General features: G+C 44.5%; 2 pseudogenes; both read right to left on the bottom strand.

The window, feature by feature from the left end:
• LOC116523822 overlaps nt 1-3,751 on the bottom strand; it is a 42,711-nt pseudogene extending 38,960 nt beyond the window's left edge.
• Nucleotides 1-23,874, bottom strand: part of LOC116523854 — a 44,009-nt pseudogene that overhangs the window by 2,566 nt on the left and 17,569 nt on the right.

The following is a 23,874-nucleotide window of genomic DNA, read 5'->3' as shown; positions in this document are numbered from 1 at the left end:
TTGATCAATTATCATCAGCAAGCGTGATCTATAAAAGCCGAAGTTGTAGGAATTTTCTGGTCTCTGGCATTGATGTTGGCTTAAATGTCAGAGTAAAGATGACAGCGGGGAATGTAGAGAAGGAATTGCTGCTGCTCAACTAAAGTGCATTCAGAAGGTAATCAGACCCCCTTCATTTTGTCACTTTTGTTATGCTGCAGCCTGATTCTACAGTTGTTGAAATTTGTTTTTTCCTCCTTAATGTACACTCAGTTGACCATAATGACAAAATGAAAACAGAAGATTTTAGATTTTTTTTATTATTTATAGGCCGCCCTTTTCCCTGAGGGGACTCAGGGCGGCTTACAATTCATGGGAGGGGGTGTGCAAGACAAAACATAAGACAGTACGTGAATAAAAAATAAACAATGAAACACAACTTTCATTCAACATTTGGGTGGGGCGGATTAGAATCTTTATCCCCAGGCCTGACGGGATAGCCAGATCTTAAGGGCTGTGCGGAAGGTCTGGACGGTGGTGAGGGTGCGAATCTCCACGGGGAGATCGTTCCAAAGGGTCGGAGCTACTACTGAAAAGGCTCTCCTCCGCGTAGTCGCCAGTCGGCACTGACTGGCGGATGGAACTCGGAGGAGGCCTAATCTGTGCGATCTAATAGGTCGAAGGGAGGTAATTGGCAGGAGGCGGTCTCTCAAGTACTCAGATCCACTACCATGGAGGGCTTTATGGATGGTAAGTAGCACCTTGAAGCGCACCCGGAGATCAACAGGTAGCCAGCGCAGTTCGCGGAGGATAGGTGTTATGTGGGCGATGTGCAGATTAAAAAGGAAAAAATGAATTTCAACAACTGTAAAATCAGACTGCTATATAACAAAAATGACAAAAGTGAAGGGCCCCGAATACTTTTTGAATGAACAGTATGTGAATTCTCCAACACTGGAAGTTTTAAAGAAGAGATTGGACAACCATTTGTCTGAAATGGTATAGGTTTCCTACCCGAGCAAAGGGTTGGACCAGAAGACTTCCAAGGTCCCCTTCAACTCTGTTATTCTGTTATCTGGGAAGGATTATAAGACTATTTTGAAAAAAAATTAAACTCCATCATTCTACATTCCACATTCATAAGTGGAAAACATTCAAGAAATGTAAGTGGAACTCCCAGCAAATTCACCTCAAGTTCAGAAGGTGCAACGCTCAGAGAAATTACCGTATTTTTCGGAGTATAAGACGTACCAAGATTTTAAAGAGGCAAATTAAAAAAAAGTTTTTGCACCCTGCAGACCTTCCAAAACCAGCCTGTTTTTTTGTGAAAATGGGCCTGTTTATCTTCAAAAAAAGAGGCATGTATAGCCCTCTGGAGGCTTGTACAGTATTCCTGGGGGCTGCCCCCTGCAAAAAACGAGCAAAAAACGGCTTGTTTTTTGGAGCACTCTGGGAGCCTCCTAAAGGCTATGCACAGCCATTTTGGTGAAGGGGGCGGGGTTTCGGGAGGCCAGAAATGTTGTACCCAGATTTTAACCCTCTTTTTTGAGGGAAAAAGGTAGGTCTTATACTCTGAAAAATACGGTACAATAAATCCAAGCATTACATTAGAAGTTCTACAGGCCTCATTTAGCATGTTAAGTGTTAAAGTTCATGACAATACAATTAGAAAAAGACTGAACGAGTATGGTTCGTTTGGAAAGGTTACCAGGAGAAAGCCTCTTCTTTCTGAAATGACATAGCAGCACAACAAAGTTGCAAAGTTACATCTGAACAAATAACAAGACTTCTGGAACACTGTCCTTTGGAGAGACAAAACCAAAGTGGAGACGTTTAGCCATAATTCACAGTCCCACATTTGATGAAAATCAAACACAGCATTTCAGCACAAACAGCTCATACCAACCGACAAGCAGAGTGATGGAGGGGTGATGATTTGGGCTTGTTTTGCAGCCACAGGAGCTGGACACCTTGCACTATTTGAGTCTCCTACGACCTCCTCTCTATTTTAAAGAATTCTAGAGTCAAAGGTGAGGCTATCTGTCCAACAACTAAAGCTTGGCTAAAATCACTTTATGCAACAGGACAATGATCCCAAACTCACCAGCAAATCTACAACAGAATGGCTGAAAAAGAAAAGAATCACGGTGTTGCAATTGCAGTCAAAGTCCGGACCTCAACCCGATTGAAATGCTGGAGCTCAAGAGAGCTGGGCATAAACAAATGCCTACAAACCTCAATGAACTGAAGCAATGTTGTAAAGAAGAGGACCAAAATTCCTCCACAGCGATGTTACAGACTGATAAAGTCATACAGAAAACTCTTACTTCCAGTTATTGCTGCTAAAGTCACTGTTTAAGAATTGGATGATTTTTACTGTATTCTGATATGTAAAACCATACAACTCAAAGAGGGTGTATCTTCTTTTTCACATGGCTGCGTATCTGGAAGTGCTGGGGATAGATTATCCACTTGCAGATATATGCATACAGAGAGAAGTACTAATACACGGACCTACAAATGTTTATATGTGCAAAGTCCATGTTTTCAACCTGAAAAATGTCCTAAAATGATTACAATCCAACATTTCTAGGGTTAACTTTAGAGATGTGGGGGCTTTAACTCATGAAAGGATGCCAAAATCCTCTACAAGATTTGAAGCACTACTTTTGCCTATTAAACAAATCACTGTGGTTTGTTAAAGGTAATTTCACATAACTTGCAACTTTCAATATTCCCATTGATTTTTGCCTTTCAGAAAGCTAGCTGGAAAGTTCAATAATGAGCGTGGGACGCTGCAACCATCATCCATGTGCAGTGGTTAGTAATATCTCAATTGGTGCAACTCCTTTCCCTGCACCTTCCTACTCACATGAACTTCTGAAGCAGGGTGACTGAATGTGGTAGCATGACCACACATTTGTCTACAAGATTAATGTATGCTTTTACAGTGCCATTGTAACTCTGGAGGCTCCGGGAACAAGTGGTAAATGAGGACTAACTATACAACTAAACATCCCAAAAGCAAAAAAAGCTACCCCCAATAGCTTTTTTTTTTTTTTGCTTTTAAAAAGTACTGGATTAGGCACAATTGAACCTGCTTAATACACGTATGGTGCACCAATAGGAAATAATGTGCTTGTTGTTGGCTAGACTTGGAAGTAAGAAAGCAGGTACAGATCAGTCCAATATTGTTGCCAAGAAAACAGCAAGTCTATAACAGAATAAGTGAGTTGGAAGGGACCTTGGAGGTCTTTTACTGCAATCCCCTGCACAGGCAGGAGACTCTATGTTAGTCTGGATTAATTGATGTCCAATCTCTTCTTTAACACCTTACGTGATCTAGCACCCAGAACTCCTGGAGGGAAGCTGTCCCCAAGGAATTAATCTTAACTTGTAGGAGACTTTTTTTAATCTTCCCACCAGCAGAAAATTGCACCCACCAGTATTAAGGCATGGAGCACCAGTGGACTCAGAATTTGGGGAGGGAAGGAACATGGAGCAGCAGCTGACATGCTTCAGCCTAATAGCCTCTCTACTTCCACATCATGGAGGAAACCAAACAGCCGGACTTGCTCCCAGCCTCTCCTCTGACCAGACCCCAACTCACCGTGCAGGTGTTGTTTCGATCCTGGGAAGAGCACAAAAGCCACTCGGCACACCAACTTCCTCCCGAGTGGTCCGGAAGTAGTTCCTCTCCTCCCATCCTTTCTAGCAAGTCTGTACTCGATGGTTTTAACTCCTTGAAGATGAACTACAGATGCCTATTAAGAGCTTTTTATTAACTGATGTGTGACCATCATCTCCCGATTGGATGTTTTTAGAGGAGGATCACGCTTGCTTTGTCTTTGCTAAGGTGTTTTGCAAGATGTTTTCACTGATTAAATGCTATCAAGTCGTTTTCAACTCCTAGGAACCTTCCTTTGGAACTGATCCATGTGAAATAGTGAAACGCGACACTACAGTACTTAGCTCGTGAAGATTGGCTGTGTGCTACAGTTTTATGAAGTTCTTGCAGAATTACATAGAGTTGGAAGAGATCAACTCTCCAAGCAGGAGACCCTACACTAGGGTGAAAAACCTGCGTGGTCACATGGTTGTAACATGAGTTACATGACATATTATGACTCTTCCCCCTTCACTAAAGTGGGGATGGGGGATGCCAATGCGTGAGGATCCTATGGAATGCATGCCACAGGTGGAATGCAGAGCCATTTCTGAGGGCATGCAAGGTGTTGCCCTGTTGGCTCCAGCCCGCATGCCTGTGCTGGCCAGCTGTTTTTCGGCCTTGATTTTGGCAGTTTTTCGCCCTCTGGAGGCTTTCCTGAAGTTTGGGAATGGACGGTTTGCGCGTTGGAGTGTTTTATGCCCTCAACAGGCTCCTAGAAACCCTCTGGAGCCTGGGAAGTGCGAAAAACGGACCTACTAGGCCTGCCAGAAGTTGGAAAATGGGCTGTTTCTGGCCTCTGGAGGGCCTCTCAGGGGCGGGGGAGGCCATTTTCACCATCCCCAGGCTTCAAGAAAGTGCATGCATGGGGCAGCACGGGGTAGTGGTCATATGTGCATGCCACGGGGGGGGGGGGATTAAATTATGTGGATGGGCACACACTACTCTTCCGGCCTTCCGTAAGGCCACTAAGACCTGGCTTGAATTAGCATCCAGCCCTATTTTAAGTAGTATGTATGTTGTGGTATTTTAAACACTTGTATTTCTATTTTAATTTCTATTTTCTATTTTAACTTCATATATTCCCTTGTTTGTCTGTAAGCTGCCCAGAGTCCCTAGGGAGTGGGCGGCATACAAATATCAATAAACTTCAAACGTGCATGTGCAATAGCACGCATGTGCTTTTGGCCCTCAAGGTGAAAAAGGTTCGCCATCACTGGCCTATACCATTCCAGACAAATGGCTATCCAATCTCCTCTAAAAAAAACAACCCAGTGATGGAGCACCCACATCTTCTGGAGGCAAGACATTTCCATGGATTGATTGTTCTCACTGAAAGGAAATTTCTCCTTGATCCTATGTTTGATTTCTTTTTGATAAATCTCTGTTAGTTGTCCTGCTCTCAGGCGCATTGGACAATAGATCCACTGCCTTTTTTCTGTGTCAGCCCCCCAAATATTGAAAGTCTGCTATGATGTCATCCCTAGTCCTTGTCTGTGTTAGACTAGACATATCCAGTTCCTGCAATAGTTAATGGTAGAATTGTTTAGGAGTAGAAATAAAGAAATTACAAGAAGGAGGGTTTGTTCTAAATCAAAAGAAGAAAAGAGAACAATTGTTAAAATTGCAAACTCCCATGCCAAAAACGGGATGCGCCGAGGCCAAAAAACGTCTGGCAGGTGGTGGCCAGCGGGTGGACAGGGCTTCAGCAATATTTGCTCCATAAGATGCATAGACATTTTCACCTGCTTTTGGGAAACAAAGAAGTGCGTCTTATGGAGCAAAAACTACGGTAGTTAAAAATCTAGAAAGCAGACTTCAGTTGTCATTTCCACAGCTGAAGCAAAATTCATAGCATTTAGGTTTAGGTTTATTGGATTTATATGCCGCCCTTCTCCCAAGGACTCAGGGCGGCGTACAACATAAAAGAAAACATATATTACAAAAATTAAAAGGGACATTAAATAAAGTATACAATAAAACCCTAATTGGTATTTACAATAAAAAATAAAATTAAAAATTAACAACCAAATTAATCCTATATTTTATTCTATTCAGGCTAGGCCGGCTTGCTGGAAAAGCTAACTTTTTAGGGCGCATCGGAAGGACCGGAGGTCGGGGATTATGCGAAGCTCCGGGGGCAGCTCATTCCAGAGAGAAGGCATGTTCAGAGATGACTTGGTATATAATTAGTAAAAGATTTAAAATAATCTTGTAGAATAGAATAGAGTAGAATAGAATAGAATAAACTAAACAGAGTTGGAAGAGACCTTGGAGGTCTTCTAGTCCAAACCCCTAATTAGGCAGGAAACCCTACACCACTTCAGACAAATGGTTATCCAATTTCTTCTTAAAAACTTCAGTGTTGGAGCATTTACAAGTTCTGGAGGCAAGTTGTTCCATTGATTGTTCTAACTGGCAAGAAATTTCCCCTTAGTTCTAGATTTAAAGGGAACCATGGATTTAGGATTGCATTTACAAACATCAGGTGAATTGGAATTGAAATGCTTTGTACAAAATATTTGGGCTGATGATGTACAAGAGACAAAGTCAATGTCAGGATTTATCCTAGTTAGCAAACACGCTAGCTAGTTGAAAATTTAGAAAACAATTTAGTTCCCATTTCCACAGCTGCGGCACAATTCATAGCATTATCAGAATTGTCTTCAGAGATGACATGGTATGTAGGGTTAGTAAAGGATTTGGATATTGAAGTGAAAGGAGATATGGCAATATTTGAAGATTACACAACATGCATACAAATGGCAACTGGTGGGAGTACAAACCAGAAGGAAGCTTGTTGACATAATTCAATGGCAGAAAAGCGGTGAAAGAAAATGTGATAGACATAATTTATTGTCCACCAGAAAATAGTTTAGCTGACCTGATGACAGAACCATTAAAACCTCCTACATGAGGCAATCTGCGCTATAATTGGTTGCTGTAGGCGCAAAGGGGGAGTTTCTCATTTTTCCCGCCTTTCTTCTTCTTCTGTGGTGTGCTCTGTTTGCTATTTGGATTTACCTCAGGATGTCCCTATGTTCCTGACTATCTTGTTTACTATAAATATGTCAAATGTATTTATTTATATAAAACCACAAATTTCTCTCAGTGTCTCTGATTTCATTTGGAAAGTCTGCTCTGGGAGATCCCCTTTCTCTGGGGCCAATGGAGTAGTTTGGGATTATGAGTGCACACAAATGAATCCCTTTATGAGCCCGAGCTCTTTCCAAGAAGCTTCCATAGGGAGCACAGCCAATTCTTAAGAGATTCCTCACCATGGTTTGGAAACTGCAGGTTTATTTGGAGAAGGCTGAAGCGGAAGTGGCTCCTACAGATTTGGAGTTAACAGACTTGATGCATTATAAACTGGGCTTTCTTAAAAAGATTGAGGAACGGACTTGCCATATCTAACTAGAAAATAATTTGGAAAATGGATTGACCAAGAGGTGTTATGATTTTGGGGAATAAGACACAGCTGTTGTCTTATTGTTTTCAACTTAAATTTTAAGAAAAAGTTTTATTAATAAGAATCAAACAAAGATATTTTATTCCGGACAAATCAGAAACAGTGATTCTGGTGATTTATGATAAATAAGAAGCTATTCTAAACTTTATACAAATTAAATGGAAATCTCATAGACTGTTAACAAAGTGCTTTGATGTTTGAAATTGTTGTTGGTCATCTGTCATTTAAATTAAAACTAGAAGTTTATAAATATTGAGCCTGCTTCCCAGGGTGAGGAAACTAATATTGCTCCAATATATTTATGAATATTCAAGTGTGTGTGTGTGGGATTAATATAAGTAAATCTGTTTCTGTCTTTTTTAATGCAATTTTTCTTTTTAAATGTTTTGTCTAGCCTTGTTTTTCTATTGCAAAAAAAATCTTTCTTTTTGGGGAGTTTGACAGTGACCCAGAAGGAGCCACTATTTTGACACAGAGGCAGACATGGCAAAATGATGGCTGCTTCCATAACTCCACCGTATGGCTCAGGCATGAATACCAGGCACAGTCAAAATAACGGCTGCTTCCATGACATATGCAGCGCACAAATGTGTATCTTACCTTCCTTCACCAACATGAGGTTCAGTGATCTTCAAAAAGGATGGAGAAGGAGGAGGTTGTGATGTCTGGTGGGGTGGGAGTAAGCCCTAATGATTGCACAGATCCTTTGGCAATAGGAATATGTCCGTGGGGACACTGTAAGAAGGGAAAGGCCTGTGGGGACCCAAAAGTTGGGGTAGTGCAGGTTAGACCTCCAAGAGACCTCCTACAACTCTGAGGTAATCACTGTTCTGTTTAATGACATGAACATTTCTTTATCATCTTCATCAGGGAGAGGAGGAGGTGGGGATAGTTGAGCAAGGCAATCTCGCTTAATAACCTTTGCAACATGCAACCATAATTGGCAGGTCCCATTACAATTGCATCTAGAGGACTACTTGTATAGTTCTGGGGCTCAAAATCGAGAGGACACCCAGGTAGAAGATGGAAAGTCCACCTCTGGAAATTGCATAATCAATATACAAAAAACACCATCCAAAAACCTTTTTGAGGAATTCTGCAAAAATGAAATATCCAGAAACCACTGCTGATAACCAGAAACAGGTGGTTAGCCATTTTCCATTTTTCCTTTCTCTCTACCTACTAGTCTAATCCTGAGACCTTTGAGTAAAAATAATGACTCCAGAATTCTAATAATCAATTTCTCACATTTCTAATGAGATGAGAAATGAAATTCAACCCTTCTCTAAACTCATCAACATTTTCCTCATATGGATTTCCTTGTAGGAAATAAGGGACGATTTATACCTGAAGATCATCCAGACAGGAAATTTGAAAGATTTTTCTCCTGTGTGAATCATGTGGTGTTTCACCAAGTGGCAATTCTAACTAAAATATTCCCAAAATTGGGGTACTCAAAGGATTTCCCTCCTATATGAGTCCTCTGATGATTCACCAGGTCAGAATTCTGAGTGAAACAATTCCCACAGTCAGGACATTGCAAAGGTTTCTATCCTGTATGAGTTCTCTGATGTCTTACAAAGTTGGAATTCTGACTGAAACTTTTCCCACAATCAACACATGAAAAGGGTTTCTCTCCTGTGTGAGTTCTCTGATGTCTTACCAGGTTGGAATTGTGGCTGAAACTTTTCCCACACTCAACACATGCAAAGGGTTTTTCTCCCGTGTGAGTTCTCTGATGTTTCACTAGGCTGTAATGCTGACTGAATTTTTTCCCACAATCAGAACATTTAAAGGGCTTCTCTCCTGTGTGAGTTCTCTGATGTTTCATCAGGTTGTAATTCTGACTGAAACTTTTCACACAATCAGGACATTTAAAGGGTTTCTCTCCTGTGTGAGTTCTCTGGTGTTTCACCAGGTTGGAATTCTGACTGAAACGTTTCCCACAAATTGTACATTCAAAGGGTTTCTCTTCTGTGTGAGTCCTCTGATGTATCAGTAGGCTACAGTACCGACTGAAACTTTTCCCACAATTAGGACATTCAAAGGGTTTTTCTCCTGTGTGTGTCCTCTGATGGACCACCAAGTCAGAATTCTGACTGAAACTTTTCCCACACTCAACACATTCAAAGGGTTTCTCTCCTGTATGAGTCCTCTGGTGTTTCACTAGGTCAGAATTCTGACTGAAACTTTTCCCACAAAGAGGACATTCAAAGGGTTTCTCTCCTGTGTGAGTCCTCTGATGATTCACCAGGCAGGAATTCTGACTGAAACTTTTCCCACAAACAGGACATTCAAAGGGTTTCTCTCCTGTGTGAATCCTCTGATGATTCACCAGGCAGGAATTCTGACTGAAACTTTTCCCACAATCAGGACATTCAAAGGGTTTCTCTCCTGTGTGAGTTCTCTGGTGTCTAATCAGGTTGGAGTTATGACTGAAACTTTTCCCACAATCAGGACATTCAAAGGGTTTCTCTCCGGTGTGAGTTCTCAGGTGTCTCACGAGGTGGGAATTTCCAATGAAACATTTCCCACAATAAGGACAATCATGCGGCTTCTCTCCCATGTGGGTACTCTGGTGTATCAGCAAGTTGCTGTTTTTGCTAAAGCATTTACCACATTGGGAGCACTTGTAGGGCATCTCTCCTGTGTGAGTTCTTCTGTGAACCAAAAAGGAGCAGTTCTTACCTGAGCTTTTACCACATTCAGATAATTTGTATCTGCTCTTCTCCAGAATGGATTCTCCCCTGCATAATCACTTGTGATTTGAAGTTGCTTTTCTCACAATAGGCACATCTATGGAGCTTTTCTGCCACTGATTTTCTTGAGAAGCTTGAAAATATATGTGACCTCTTGTTTAGGGGTGCTTTGATTTAAGCCCTTTTCTTTCTTCCAGGACAAGGCCTGCATTACTATCTGCCCCATATGCCTATCCAATTGACCTTTTCCTCCCTGGAGACTTCCGGATATTTCCCCCTTTTTCTGAAATGGAAAAGTAATCTCCCCTGATCTTTTTCTATACCTCTACATTTTTCAGCTTGAAATCTCTTCTTGATTTCCTTTCATTTATTTTTCACCTGCTGGGGAAGGCGGATTGTGTGGTTTTTCCTGAAGAAAATGGAGAATATATTTAATTCTGCCTCAATTTGCTTTGCTTTTCAGTGTTGCTTGTTATTCTCAGTTGTGCAGTGTGGTCTTGTAGGCATCGTCTTTGTCTGTAAGATTCAAATGAAAATGTAGCTTTTATTGTTTGCAAAAGGGTTGCAGAAGATGTGAAAAAAGAAATATATATTACAATGAAGAAACAAATGTACCACAAAGCTAGAATAATCTCTTACATTAATTGTGACATTTGACTACCGAGATCCGAGTTCAAATATCCAGTCAATCATGAAATTCACTTGTTGACTTGGGTCAGTCACAAATTTTCAGCCCTGCAAAGGGTTATCATCAAATACAGTTGTGTGAAAAAGAAAGCACTCCCTCTTTGAGCTTTATGATTTTATGTATCACGACATAGTAAAAATAATCTCATCCTTAGCCGTTAAAAAATAGGAAAATATAACATCAGATGAGCAACAACAGATGATATATTACACCCATGGCATCATTTTCTTTTACAAAAACAAAGCCAAAACAGACGTGAAAAACAGAGAAACTAAAAACACTCTTCCTTCTTCCGTAGGTATGAAGAGGCAAAGTAGCAGCCAGTGCTGCTGATCAAATGATCATCAGCAAGTGTGACTATATCTATGAAAGCCAAAGTTGTAGGACTTTCTTGTTCTCCAGCATTGAGGTGTGACTTAAATGCCAAAGAGTAAAGACATCAGCGGGGATCTTAGAGAAGAAATTGTTGCTGCCCATCCATCTAGGAAGGGTTAGGAGAGGAGCATTGAGGTGTGAATTAAATGCCAAAGAGTAAAGACATACACGTAGTAAAAATCATCCGGTCTATAGCAGTTTTTAAAAATGGGTAAACTATAATGTCAGATGAACAAAATAGATGGCACATTATACCCATGTCAACTTTTTTTTTTTTACAAAAATAAAGCCAAAATAGAGACGTGAAAAACTAAAAAACTGTTACTTCTTCCATAGTTATGAAGAGGCGAAGTAGCAGCGAGTGCTATTCATCAAATGCTCCTGATCAATTATCATCAGCAAATGTGATTATATCTATAAAAGCCAAAATTTTAGTAGTTTCCTGGTCTGCAGCACTGAGGTGTGAATTAAATGCGAAGGAGTCAAGAGATCAGCGGGGATCTTAGAGAAGCAATTGTTGCTGCCCATTAATCTGGGAAGGATTATAAGACTTTTTACAAAGAATTTAATCTCCATCATTCTACATTTCACATCCATAAGTGGAAAACATTCAAAACATTTACCCATCTTCCCAGGAGTGAAAATCCCAGCAAATTAACCCCAGTTCAAAACAAAAATTACAAAAAATCCAAACATGACATCTCAGGCTCTATAGACCTCATTTAGCATGTTAAGTGTTAAAGTTCATGACAGTACAATTAGAAAAAAGACTGAACAAGTATGGTTCTTTTGGAAGGGTTGACAAGGGAAAGCCTCTGATTTCTAAACAGGGCATGGCAGCAGCGCTTGCATTTGCAAAGTTGCATCTCAACAAAATCACAAGACTTCTGGAACACGGTCCTTTGAACAGATGAGGCCAAAGTGGAGATAAAACCCACAGGTTACTACCCTTTTCTACTCAATGGTTTCAGTTCCTTTTAGCTCCAACAGATGCCGCTCTTGTGGTGTTGGCTTTCTAATCGCGGATGCTGGTTACCTGACCACTATCTCGTCCTCGGAGGTCGAAAAACAGGCTTGTCCTGTCTCTGCCTAAGGCATCTGCAAGATGTTTTCACTGATTACATGCTGCCAAGTCGTTTTCGACTCCTAGCAACTGGGCCAAGGGAAATGTGAAGCTATTTAGCTTGTGAAGTTTTGCTACATGTGGAGTCCTAAAAGTTTAAACAGAATTACGGAATAAGAGTTGGAAGGGACCACCTCTCCAAGCTGGAGACCCTATACCATTCTGGACAAACAGCTGTCCAGTCTCCTCTTTAGAAAATCCCATTGTAGGAGCACCCACAAGTTGTGGAGGCAAAGCTGTTCCACTGATTTATTGGTTTCACGGACAGGGAATGTCTCAATTCTAGGAAGGATTTGGTTTTGATGAGTCTCCCTCTGTTACTTCTTTTACTGCTCTCAGGCACTTTGGAGAATAGGTTGACCCCCTCTTAATGTGTCAGTCCCTCAAATACTGAAAGACTGCTATCATGTCACCCTTAGTCCTCTATGTCAGACATATCCAGTTCTTGCAACTGCTCATCCTATGTTTTAGCCTCCAGTCCTCTAAATACTTTTGTTGCTCTTCTCTGGACTCTTTCTAGCGTCTCAACACCTTTTTTTTTTTTGTATCACGGTAACCAAAACTGGACGCAGTATTTCAAGTGCAGCGGTAATTCATTACTAACACCTCAGGTGATTTTTGATATTATCCCGCTGGTGATGCAGACTAGGATTTCATTGGCTTTTTCTGCAGCTGCTGCACATTGCTAGCTTGTACTTAAATGGTTGTCCATTAGGACTCCTAGATCCCTTTCACAGTTACTGCTGTTGGGTAAGATGCAACCTCTTCTATAGATGCAAATTTAGTGAGGGTCCATTGTAATGTCAAATGGTCACAAAATAACCAGACATATATTAATATGACCAATCTCTTATGTTAAAGGAATTCAACCCCAGGTTTTTCCATACAATTTTGTCTACTCACTGTCTCCATCTATGGGGACCTCAGCTACAGGTAGTATACAGGTTACAAGTAGTTTAAAAATTGATGTGTGTGTGGGGAGATGGGATGGCTTGGAACACCCCCCCCCCCCAGAAAAAAATGGAAAATAAACAGTTTTTTTCCAAACCGCTTTGGGAAGAAGCAGAAAAAAACCCCTTGTTTTTTGTCCAATTTTTAAAAATTTTCCTCTCCAGGTCTTCCCATCTTAATTTGGGAGCTTAGCACTGAACAAGAGAAAAGGCTTTACGTTAACTTTTTGTTATTAAAAGCATTTATTAATAAACATATTCATCATTCATCTCACAGTTTGAGTGTCTTGCCTTGTCCTAATGTTAACAGCAATACGGACAATCCCCACTTTTTTCCTTTTCAGTGCCACTACCAAATAGGGATACAACAAATAAGTCAGCAATATGGTGCTGCTCTCAACCGGCAGCCATCAAAGGGAAACAAGCAGGCACTTCAAAGAAAAGGAGATCAAAGCAGGAATTGCTAATAAACCTGGAGATCCTGTGATCAAAGCCACAATTGCTTTCCTCCTCAACTCAATATTCCTACAGCTTGTTTCCATCAGGCAGAACGGCCTTTACATGTGAAATTTTACACTACTTTTTTTCCTGGCCCCCCATCACACACTGAACTTTTGAAGATCTCCCGGAGACAGCCAACATTTTCGGTGCACCCACAGTTCCTTAATGCTGTCTGCAGTGTTAAGGTAGAAAAAAAGATCACTTTGTCCCTCTCCCAACATGACAGTGACCCAAAGGCAGCTGCCATTTTGTCCCTGAGGCAGGCATGGCAAAATGACAGCTGCTTCCCTGCTTCCACAGGGCCCAGGGATGAATAAAAGGCACATTGAAAATAATGGCTGTTTCCAGGATCACAGTAATATGGCCCAGGGATAAATGGCCTGCCCTCTTTCCCCAACATGAGGCTAAGACCGGGATGGGGAACCTAGGGCACGCGTGCCATAGGTGGCACGCAGAGCCATTTGTCAGGGCACACGAGGCTGGCCAGCTGAGTTCAGCCTCTTTTAAAACCATTTTTTGCCCACTCCAGGGAGGGCAAAAACAGCTTTGACCCCTGCCGGAGGCCCTCCGGAGGCTTCTGGAGCTTTCCTGAAGCCTCCAGAGCACAAAAAACTGGCCCTATGGGCAAACAGGAAGTTCGGGAACGGACTTCCGGTTTGCTCGGAGTGTCGGTTTAAGCCCTCCGGAGGCTTCAGGGACCTTCAGGCTTCCCTGAAGCCTCCGGAGGACTAAAAAGGATCCTCCAGTCCGGTTTGCTCGGCGGGTCCTTTTTAGTCCTCTGGAGGCTTCAGGAAAGCCTCCTGAAGGTACCTGAAGCCTCCAGAGGGCCTTCGGGGGGCGGGGAAGGCTGTTTTCGCCCTTCCGAGGCTCCTATAAAGCCTCTAGAACCTGAGGAGGGCGAAAAAAGCATGGGAAAATGGGGGGGAGCGCCTCTCATGCGCGCATGTGCATTGGGGGGGTTGTGCATTGCATTATGAGTGCAGCACACCCACGCACGACCCCCCTGCGCTCCCCCTCCATGGCACGTGAGCCAAAAAAGGTTCGCCCTCGCTGGGCTAAGAATTGTTCAAAAGGGATGGAGAAGGAGGCCGCTAGGCCTGGTGGGATGGGAGTCAGGCCTAAGAACTGCAGGAACCGAGCAGGAATGGGGGAAAGCCTGTGGAATCCTGTTTTAAGAAATCCTGAGGGATGCTATGGGGGAGGTAGAGGCTTGGGTGGAAAGGCCTGGGAGGACACAAGGGCTGAGGTAAAAGAGGCCTTTGGAGGTCAAGCCTGGGCCTGCGCTCGGCGTTCAAGAATTTTGTCCAACAGTGAGGTCGCCAGTGTTCTGCTTAATGACTTGCACATTCATTTAACGGCTGCATCAGGAACAGCAGAGGTGGGGGTAGTTAAGCAAAGCAGGCTCTCAAGCATAACTGGTAGGCCCCATTACAGTTGTATCCCCAGGACTAATTGTATGCTGGACAGGGAATTCTGGGGCTCAGTATCTGGAGTTCACCAAGATAGAAGGCTGGAACTCCACATGTGAGAATTCTATATATACAACAACAACAACAACAACAACACACCACCCAAAAGCCTCTTTGCACTAATTTCACAACTTCTGCAAACCGAAACATCTGCTGACAACCAGGAAAAGTTAGCCTTTATCAAACTAACATTTTCTATTTTATTTTTCTCTCCAACTGCAGGTCTAATCATCAGACTAAAAAGAATTGGATCAGAATTAAAGTAATCAATTTCTTACCTACGCTCCCAATAGGAAATCAGAAATTAAATTCAAGCCTTCTCTAAATTCATCAATATTTGCCTCGTGTGCACTTCCTTGTGTGCAATAAGAGATGATTTATGCAGTTTCTTCCCAGTATGAGTCCTCTAATGTATCACTAAGTTGCCATGCTCACAACATTGGAAGCACTTGTAGGGTTTCTCTCTTGTGTGGATCCTTTCATGAACCAGAAGAGAACTGTTCTGGCCCACACTTTCACCACATTTGGAGTATTTGTGTGGCTTTTTTCTAGTGTGGATTCTCATGTGCACAATCACCTGTGATTTGCAATCCGTGCTTTTCCCACAATAGGCATATCTAGGGAGCTTTTCCACCACTGATAATTCATGAGGTCAAAAATATGTGTGATCCCTTCTTTAGTAGTACTTTGATTCAAGCCGTTTGTTTCCTCACAGGGCGAGGCTTGCATTATTGACTATCCAATTGACTTTTTGTTTCCAGATATTTCCCTCTTTTTCTGAATGGAAATATATATTCCTTTACCTTTTTGTGTAAATTAATGTATCCTTGAGTTCAGCATACTCTACTTTTTCCAGCTTGAAATATCTTCCTGATTTTCTCTTATCTTTCACCTGCTGAGATGAGAGAATTGTGTAATTTTCTTAAGTAAATGGAAAATATTTTGATTTCTGGCTAGATTTGCTTCCCCCCACGCCAAAAACAATCCTAATTCTCCAGAGTGCTCTTATTGCCATTTTCTTTGTCTATAGGATTCAAAGAAAAGCATAACTTTAATTGCTTATATAATGCATGCAGAAGATGTGAAAAAAGGAAAAAGGATACATTGCATTTAAAAAGCACACATGCCACAATTCTAGAATTACCTTTTTAATTATGATTCATCAAACATTACAGAGATCCAAGTTCAAATATCCATTCAATCATAAAATTATGTTATTGATTTGCATCAATCATAAATTCTTAGTACTGCAATGGGTTATCAACAAATATATCTGGAAGTATTAGAGATAAGAGTATACAATTGCAACTATACGCATACAGACAGAAATGCAAACGCACACACCTACAAATGTATGTATGTGGAAAATCCATCTTTTTACAGCCTGAAAAAATGTCCCAAAATGGTTGAAGTCAAGCCATCTGAGCTAATTTTAGAGATGTGAGGGCTTTAATTGATGAAATGATACCTAAAGTCTCTGCAAGCACCAGTTTTGCCCATGGAAGTCCTCAGCTCCAAATAAGGGCAGTAAATACTGTCTACAATCTCTCTGGTGCATCCCCATTCAGGTGGTCCTCACTTAGTGTCTGCATTTGGACTGCCGTCTATGTCATTAAGCGGCCTGATCATTAACCATGATGTCACATGACAGTGCCAATTTACATCTGTTCCTCTGTGGTTGTTAAGCAAATCACTGTGGATTGTTAAACTCAATTTCACATGACTGTGCCTTACAGCATCCCCACTGATTTTGCTTGTGTGAAGCTAGCTGGACGGGTCACAAATGGTGATCATGAGTGTGGGATGCTGCGGGATGCAGTATGTGGGATGCTGCGACCATCATAAATGTGCACCAGTTGGCAGAACCCAAATTGGTGCAACTCTTTCCCCTGCATCTTCATAACCACAGGCTCAGTGAACAAGTGGTTAAGTGAGGACTACCTATACAACTGAACACCCTAAAAGGTCCTCATTAGCTATTTTTAAAATGTGCTGGCTTAAGCAATTGAACCTGGTTAAAAGAGTAAGGTTCTAAATTTAGGCAAGAAAAACGAAAAGCACAGGTACAGTATAGGTGGTACCTTGCTCAGTAGTAGTAACTGTGAAAGGGATCTTGGAGTACTAATGGACAACCATTTAAATATGAGCCAGCAGTGTGCAGCAGCTGCCAAAAAAGCCAACATAGTTCTAGGCTACATAAACAGAGGGATAGAATCAAGATCACCTGAAGTGTTAATACCACTTTATAATGCCTTGGTAAGGCCACACTTGGAATACTGCATCGAGTTTTGGTCGCCACGATGTAGAAAGGATATGGAGACTCTAGAAAGAGTGCAGAGAAGAGCAACAAAGATGATTAGCGGACTGGAGGACAAAACATATGAAGAACGGTTGCAGGAACTGGGTATGTTTAGTTTAATAGAAAGAAGGACTAGGGGAGACATGATAGCAGTGTTTCAATATCTCAGGGGTTGCCACAAAGAAGAGGGAGTCAAACTATTCTCCAAAGAACCTGAGTGTAGAACAAGAAGCAATGGGTGGAAACTAATCAAGGAGAGAAACAACTTAGAACTGAGGAGAAATTTCTTGAGAGTTACAACAATTAATCAGTGGAACAGCTTGCCTCCAGTTGTGAATGCCCCAACACTGGAAGTCTTTAAGAAGATGTTGGATAGCCATTTGTCTGAAACCATATAGGGTTTCCTGCCTAGGCAGGGGATTGGACTAGAAGATCTGACTCCCCGCCCCTTCGCTAAACCAGGGGTGGAAGTTTGACATCCCTGATCTAAACAGTAACTCTCCACGCAGCATTTTAGTCCAAATATCATGGTTCCAAAGAGTGATGCTAATTAATTCAGCTAGAGTCGTTTGGAGAGTTGACACCAACAACCGAAGCCTCACTGTAGCCCAACCAAGCTGGCTGTTCTGTACACCAGTTTCAGTTCCCGAAAATGCTCTGCAGGCAGTTATTAGAGCCCCCAGGCCTGTCGCTTAAACTGAAATTCTGCTGTCTTTCTAAATATTATCACAGAGCCTCCTTGATTTCTATGGAAAGCTGTTTGTAAAAAACAGCGGGAAGCTTCTTTTTCAGGGTAGCTTACACAACAAATAAGCTACCCTGGCTGTTCAGTTACATGGGTAGAGAGAAACAAGGATGCAGCAATCACCAGAAAGGGAATCTGGGCATGTAAGAGAGGTAGATTCATTTTGCAGATGACAGCAACCCAGAAGACAAGCTCAAGAGCCAAAAAGATCTTGACAAACTTGCACAATGGGCCCTATCCAACAAAATGAATTTCAATGTGGAGAAAAGCAAAGTTTTACATTTAGGCAGGAAAAATCAAATGTATTAGTACAGATTAGGCGGAAAACCAGTAACTGTGAGAGGGACCTTGGAGTCTTAGTGGATGATCATTTGAATATGAGCCATCAGTGTGCAGCAACAGCCAAAAAAGGAAATACAATCCTGGTTGTGTAAACAGAAGCAATGAATCAAGATCAAGTGAGTTATTACTATCACTTTATGAAACCCTAGTAAGACCACACCTGGATTACTGCAACTGATTTTGGTCACTATACTACAAACAAAGATGCTGAGACTTTGGAAAAAGTTCAGAAAAGAGCGATTAAGATCATGAAAGACCTGGAGACTAAAACATATGAAGAACGGCTGCAGGATTTGGGCTTGGCTAGCCTATAAAGAAAAGAAGAATTAGGGGTGACATGATAGCCGTATTCCAGTATTTGAGGGGCTGCCCCAAAGAAGAGGCAGTCAAACTATTCTCCAAAGCACCAAGAAGGCAAGACAAGGCAATACTTTTGTATTATGTGTTTCTTTTAATGTTGAACGCCGCCCTGAGTCCTTGAGAGAAGGGCGGCATATAAATCTAATAAACCAAACCAAGAAACAATGGATGGAAACTAACCAAGGAGAGAAGCAACCTGGAATTAATGAGAAACTTCCTAATAGTAAGTTCAATTAAACAGTGGAATAGCTTGCCTTCAAAAGTTATGTGTGCTTCATCACTGGAGGTTCTTAAAAAGAGACTGGACACTCACTTATCTGAAAGAGTATAGGTTCTCCTGATTGAACAGGGGGCTGGACTAGAAGACCTCCAAGGTCCCTTCCAGGTCATTCATTCTATTGTATCTCAAAGCAAGCCCACCTGGACAGGGCTGCCCATTGGCCAAGCCCACCTGGACGCCTCTCAAGTCTCTTGTCACCCCATTGAGATGCCACTGGCCTTCTCCTAGCAGGGTTCACGCCCTCGGAGGGAGCTCCTCCAGCCACGATCCTTCTGAGCTTAGATCCTCTCCCTCCCCTCCAGACCCTGGAAGGGTGATCCTCCCCAGCAGCCACAGGGGAACGTGGAAACGGTAGTGCACAACCTTCCTCAACACCAGGAGGCCTCAGGCATTTGGGAGCAGAGCTGCACCAAATGTTGGGCTGCGGGGAAAAAGGGGAGCCTGGAGGGAGTATTTTAAGGGAGTGGGGGTCACAGAGCCGTTCGCAGAAGCAGCAACCGAGGAGGAGGAGAAGCGGCGGCGCAGCGGTTCCCACGGAGCAGAAAACCTTGCAAGGAAAGGCGGAAACTGGGAAGGGGAGGGGGCGCAACTGGGGAAACCCCACCTCGCTCTCCTTCCCTCCCCCAAGGAATCCCCCTTCCCGCACCTGGGGATTCCCCCCTCCTCCTCCCCCTCTCGCAGCGTCCTTGCCCACCTGGCAGCCCTTGAGCGCCTCTCCCCGAGAGGCCCGCAGCCCTGGCTCTTAAAAGCCATCGGAAGACCAGAACGGGAAGCAGGAGGGGCCTGAAACTGGGTTCCCAGCCCCTATTTTTTCCCCTTTCCTGCCTCCTCTCTAGGCGCAAAAGAAAAGCTCTCTCTGCGTTTAACCCCTTCGCTGAAGCCGCTAAGGGAAGGGGCGACTGGGGCGCCGGCCAGCAATGCAAAGTCCCCCAACCGGGGACCGCCAAAGACGTCAACCCCCCCCCCCGGAAGACCAAAAGACCAAAAACAAGGATCCAGATTAAAAAAAAGATAGTTGCATGTGCTAATCTGCACCTCTAAAATGCAAAATAGGCCTTCATTTCTATTAAAGATGGGTGAGGAAGTCCTGTAGATGTGGTTGGACTATAAAAGCCACCATCCTTCGCCCCGGTTTTAGACGCTGCGATTTGCTGAATACAAATACTGTATCTAACTTTATACGGGATGTCGAGATGAGGCAGGCAGCACCTTTTCTGACTAACAAACTGCATTGAAAATCCATAACTGACTTTTAGTCTGCAAAGGGGATGGTCACTTTTCACTCATCCAGTTTTAGGCTCCCATAAATTCACGTGGCTCCCCAAAATAGGGAGAATCCCTTGTTCTGAGTAGTAGCAGGATCCATCTCCTGCCTTCCTTCTCCTGCTTTAAGGGTTTTCATCTCCAAAATGAAGCTGCCCCCCCAAAACAAGGATTCCCCCCTTTCCACCCCAGGGATAAAATGAAATTAGGCACAGGAACCAAGGCATGCCACAAAGGTGCTTTAGATGGATAATTGAGGGAATGTTGTGCAACCTCCTTTCCTAACTGCTATCAACATTTGCAGTCATTTGCAGAGATTTCAAATGGAGAGGGATCCTGATGTGGGAAGTTATCATCCAGCCCTCTCCCAGAAAAATGAAATATCCTAGGAAATATTGAAAAGGCAGAATATTTCTCTGGATGTGAAAAGAAAGAAACATGTTTTAAAAGACAGAATAGTTGCCTGTAGCTTCCTGCACATCCCCACTGTTAATGGGCCAGGCTAGTCCACTTTACATAATAAAGACTTCTCCATTGCAGCCCCAGGGGGGATGGGAGTAAAGGCATGATAATGTTGGAACTTTACTCAACTCTCCACATGGCATCTGAGAACTCATCCATACCTGGATTCAAAACACAGCTTAGAGAGTAGCCCCTGCATGGCCCCATGGGAGTCTGACAACCAATCAGAAAACATTTCTTACACAGGAACAGGAAACAAGAGAGGTGGGAGTAAACAGGGTATAAAAAGCCTAGCAAGCCCCTCCTTCAGCCCTTCTCTACTTCTCCACCAACATTGAAGCATGTGATCACCTTTTCTGTTCAGGGCTCAAGCCATGTGGTCCTGTCCTCCATTAAAACCATCTTTCCAAGCAGCCTCCATGTCTCCAGTGTCTTTTTCCCCACTTGGAGCCGAACCCAGAAGGACATTTCTTTCAACACTGAAAAAAAGCAAGGGGAAGCCACAAGCTACAGTGGCTGCTTCCTGTTTGATTGGCAGCAAGATTATGCTTAGGATTTTTGTTGACAGCTTGCTCATTAATCTGGAACTTTACTGTTGCAAAATATGGCTGTAAAGAAAAAAATTGTGACAAGAGGGAAAAAATAGAATGGCTCCTTTACAAATATAGTAGGGAGGGCTGGCCTTCCAGCCGCATGGTATGAGAGAGAGGAAGCAGTGGTGGGTTCCCGATCCTGTTGTAACCGGTACGGTTGCAATGGGGCCCGTTGTCCACCACATAAACGTGCGCAGCACACATGCACATGCGTCCTTACCTCTTGCAATGTCTCCGCGACACTCCAGCTACTCGCCGGAGCGTTGCGCAGGTGCCGTGGGCTCAGTGTGCGTGCGCGCAAGCACCAAAGAGCTCAAATACAGGTAAGGAGCTCGGGTGGGTGCGTGGGCTCTCCAGAGCAGTGGTCCCCAACCTTTTTATCACCGCGGACCAGTCAGACGAGCCTCCCTCGGCCTTCCGGACCGGCGGGTGGGAAGGCGGCCATCCTGGGCGCGCGTTCCGCAGGGCGGGGGGGGGGCCTTCCTTCACGCCAAGGCCGACAGCCCGCGAGGCCGCCCCGCCTCCTCCTCCTCGGCCGCCGGGGGAAGGGAGGGGGAACCGACCCCGCGATCCGCTCGCTCGGGCAGCCCTTTTTCCTCGCTGCAGTTCGGCGGGGGGAAAAAGATGGTGCCGTGTCCTACTTCGGGCGGGCGGGCGGCTGGCGCGGCGGAGGCCGGCTGCTTCCGAGGGGGTGGGCCTCCGCGCCGCGCTCCATGAAGGGAAGAGGAGGAGAAGGCGGGCTGCGGCCGAAGGGCCCCCAAGAGCCCCGCCGGCCTGACGCAAAAAGCGCTTCGGCGGAGCGGCGGGGGGGAGGGGCGGGAGGCAGGTGACACTCCAGGAGGGGGGGCAGAGCTGCGCCGCGAGTCTTACGTAAAGCCCCCCTCCCCGCCTCGGCGGAGGAAAACATCTCCCACCTGGGTGGGGCTGCGCGCGAAGTGCCTCTCGGAACGGCGAAGCTCCCCAAGTTCCCCCGAAACGGCCGTGCTGCGCCCCTCCCCCCGCAACCTTAGTTTCTCCTTGAGAGGAAAATGCAGCGCCGCCACCCCCTCCTGCCCCCCCCATCATTCCACGGGGCAGGCGGGCCGGGCGAGTCCGCGGACAAAGTTTCGCCTCCCAGGCAGCCTCCGCCAGCAGCATCCCAAGTTCGGGCCGAGGCCGCCGCCGCCGCCCCCTCCCTCCCGGGACGAGCAGAGCAAGAGGGCGGGGGGGGGAGATCGGGCCTCCCCTCGCCCCCCCAGCCCCGCACATCTGGGGCGGCGGGGGGGGGCAGAGAAAGGGCGCCTTCATGAGGACTACAAAGTTGCAAATATGGCCCCCGGCGGCTGCGCGGCCCGGTGCCAGGTACTCCACGGCCCGGCACCGGTCCGCGGACCGGGGGTTGGGGACCACTGCTCCAGAGCACTGTACCGGAACAGTATACGGTGCTCCGGGCATACTGTTCCTTTACAGTGCTCCGGAGAGCCCACCCGGTAAGCCCGTACCGGAGCGTACCCCCTATAACCCACCACTGGAGAGAAGAAAAAATGAAAGAGAGACAGGGACACCAGTGGAGAAGGAGGCAAAGCAAGCAGAGTCCTGAGGAGAGAGTGGGGGTGGGGAGGAAGGGTTTATCAGCCTGCCCTGCCCCCACCTGCTTGACGGGACTGCAAGTGAGGAGGGAGAAGTCTGAGGAAGAGAGGAGAGGAAAAAGTGTGAAGTTGATCAGAAAGAAAAAGCAAAGCGGATCTAAAGACAGAAGTGGTATTCAGCAGGTTCTGACCAGTTCTGGAGAACCGGTAGTGGAAATGTTGAGTAGTTCAGAGAACCGGTATATACCACCTCTGACTGGCCACACTCCTACCCTCTGCCTCCGGAGTCCTAGCTAATGGGAAGGAATGAGAATTTTATAGTATCCTTCCCCTGCCATGCCCACAGAACCGGTAGTAAAAAATTTGATTCCCACCACTGTCTAAAGGAGTGGTAGTCAACCTGGTCCCTACCGCCCACTAGTGGGAGTTCCAGCTTTCATGATGGGCGGTAGGGGTTTGCTGTAACTCTGCTTTGTAAATTTTATAAAGTAAAGTTACTTCCCTGCTTTATAAATCACCATTACTGTGGAACCGGTGGGCGGTTAGAAAGTTTTACTACTAACAGAGATACAAAAGTGGGTGGTAGGTATAAAAAGGTTGACTACCCCTGGTCTAAAGATAAGGTTGAAAGAGGGAGGGAGGGAGGGAGGGATTATCCAAGGAAAGAGGGAGAGTGAAGACTTCATTTCATTTCATTTATTATATTTATATGCTGCCCTTTTCCCCCGAAGGGGACTCAGGGCGGCTAACAAATCAAATCAGGGAAGGGGGGCGGGGTACAGACAAAAAATAAAAAATAAACGATACATAACAATACATAATTTTAAAACACACAACAGTCATACCATTCAAGACGGGGGCAACAGCTCTTTAGCCCCAGGCCTGTCGGAACAGCCAGGTTTTAACGGCTTTGCGGAAGGCCTGGAGGGTGGTGAGGGTTCGAATCTCCACGGGGAGTTCGTTCCAGAGGGTCGGAGCAGCCACAGAGAAGGCTCTCCTCCGGGTAGTCGCCAGTCGACACTGGCCGGCGGATGGAATTTGG

Source organism: Thamnophis elegans, chromosome 2, assembly GCF_009769535.1.
Source record: "Thamnophis elegans isolate rThaEle1 chromosome 2, rThaEle1.pri, whole genome shotgun sequence".
Taxonomy (NCBI): domain Eukaryota; kingdom Metazoa; phylum Chordata; class Lepidosauria; order Squamata; family Colubridae; genus Thamnophis; species Thamnophis elegans.
Note: the sequence above shows the minus strand (reverse complement) of the source record. Positions and strands in the feature narration are given on the sequence as shown.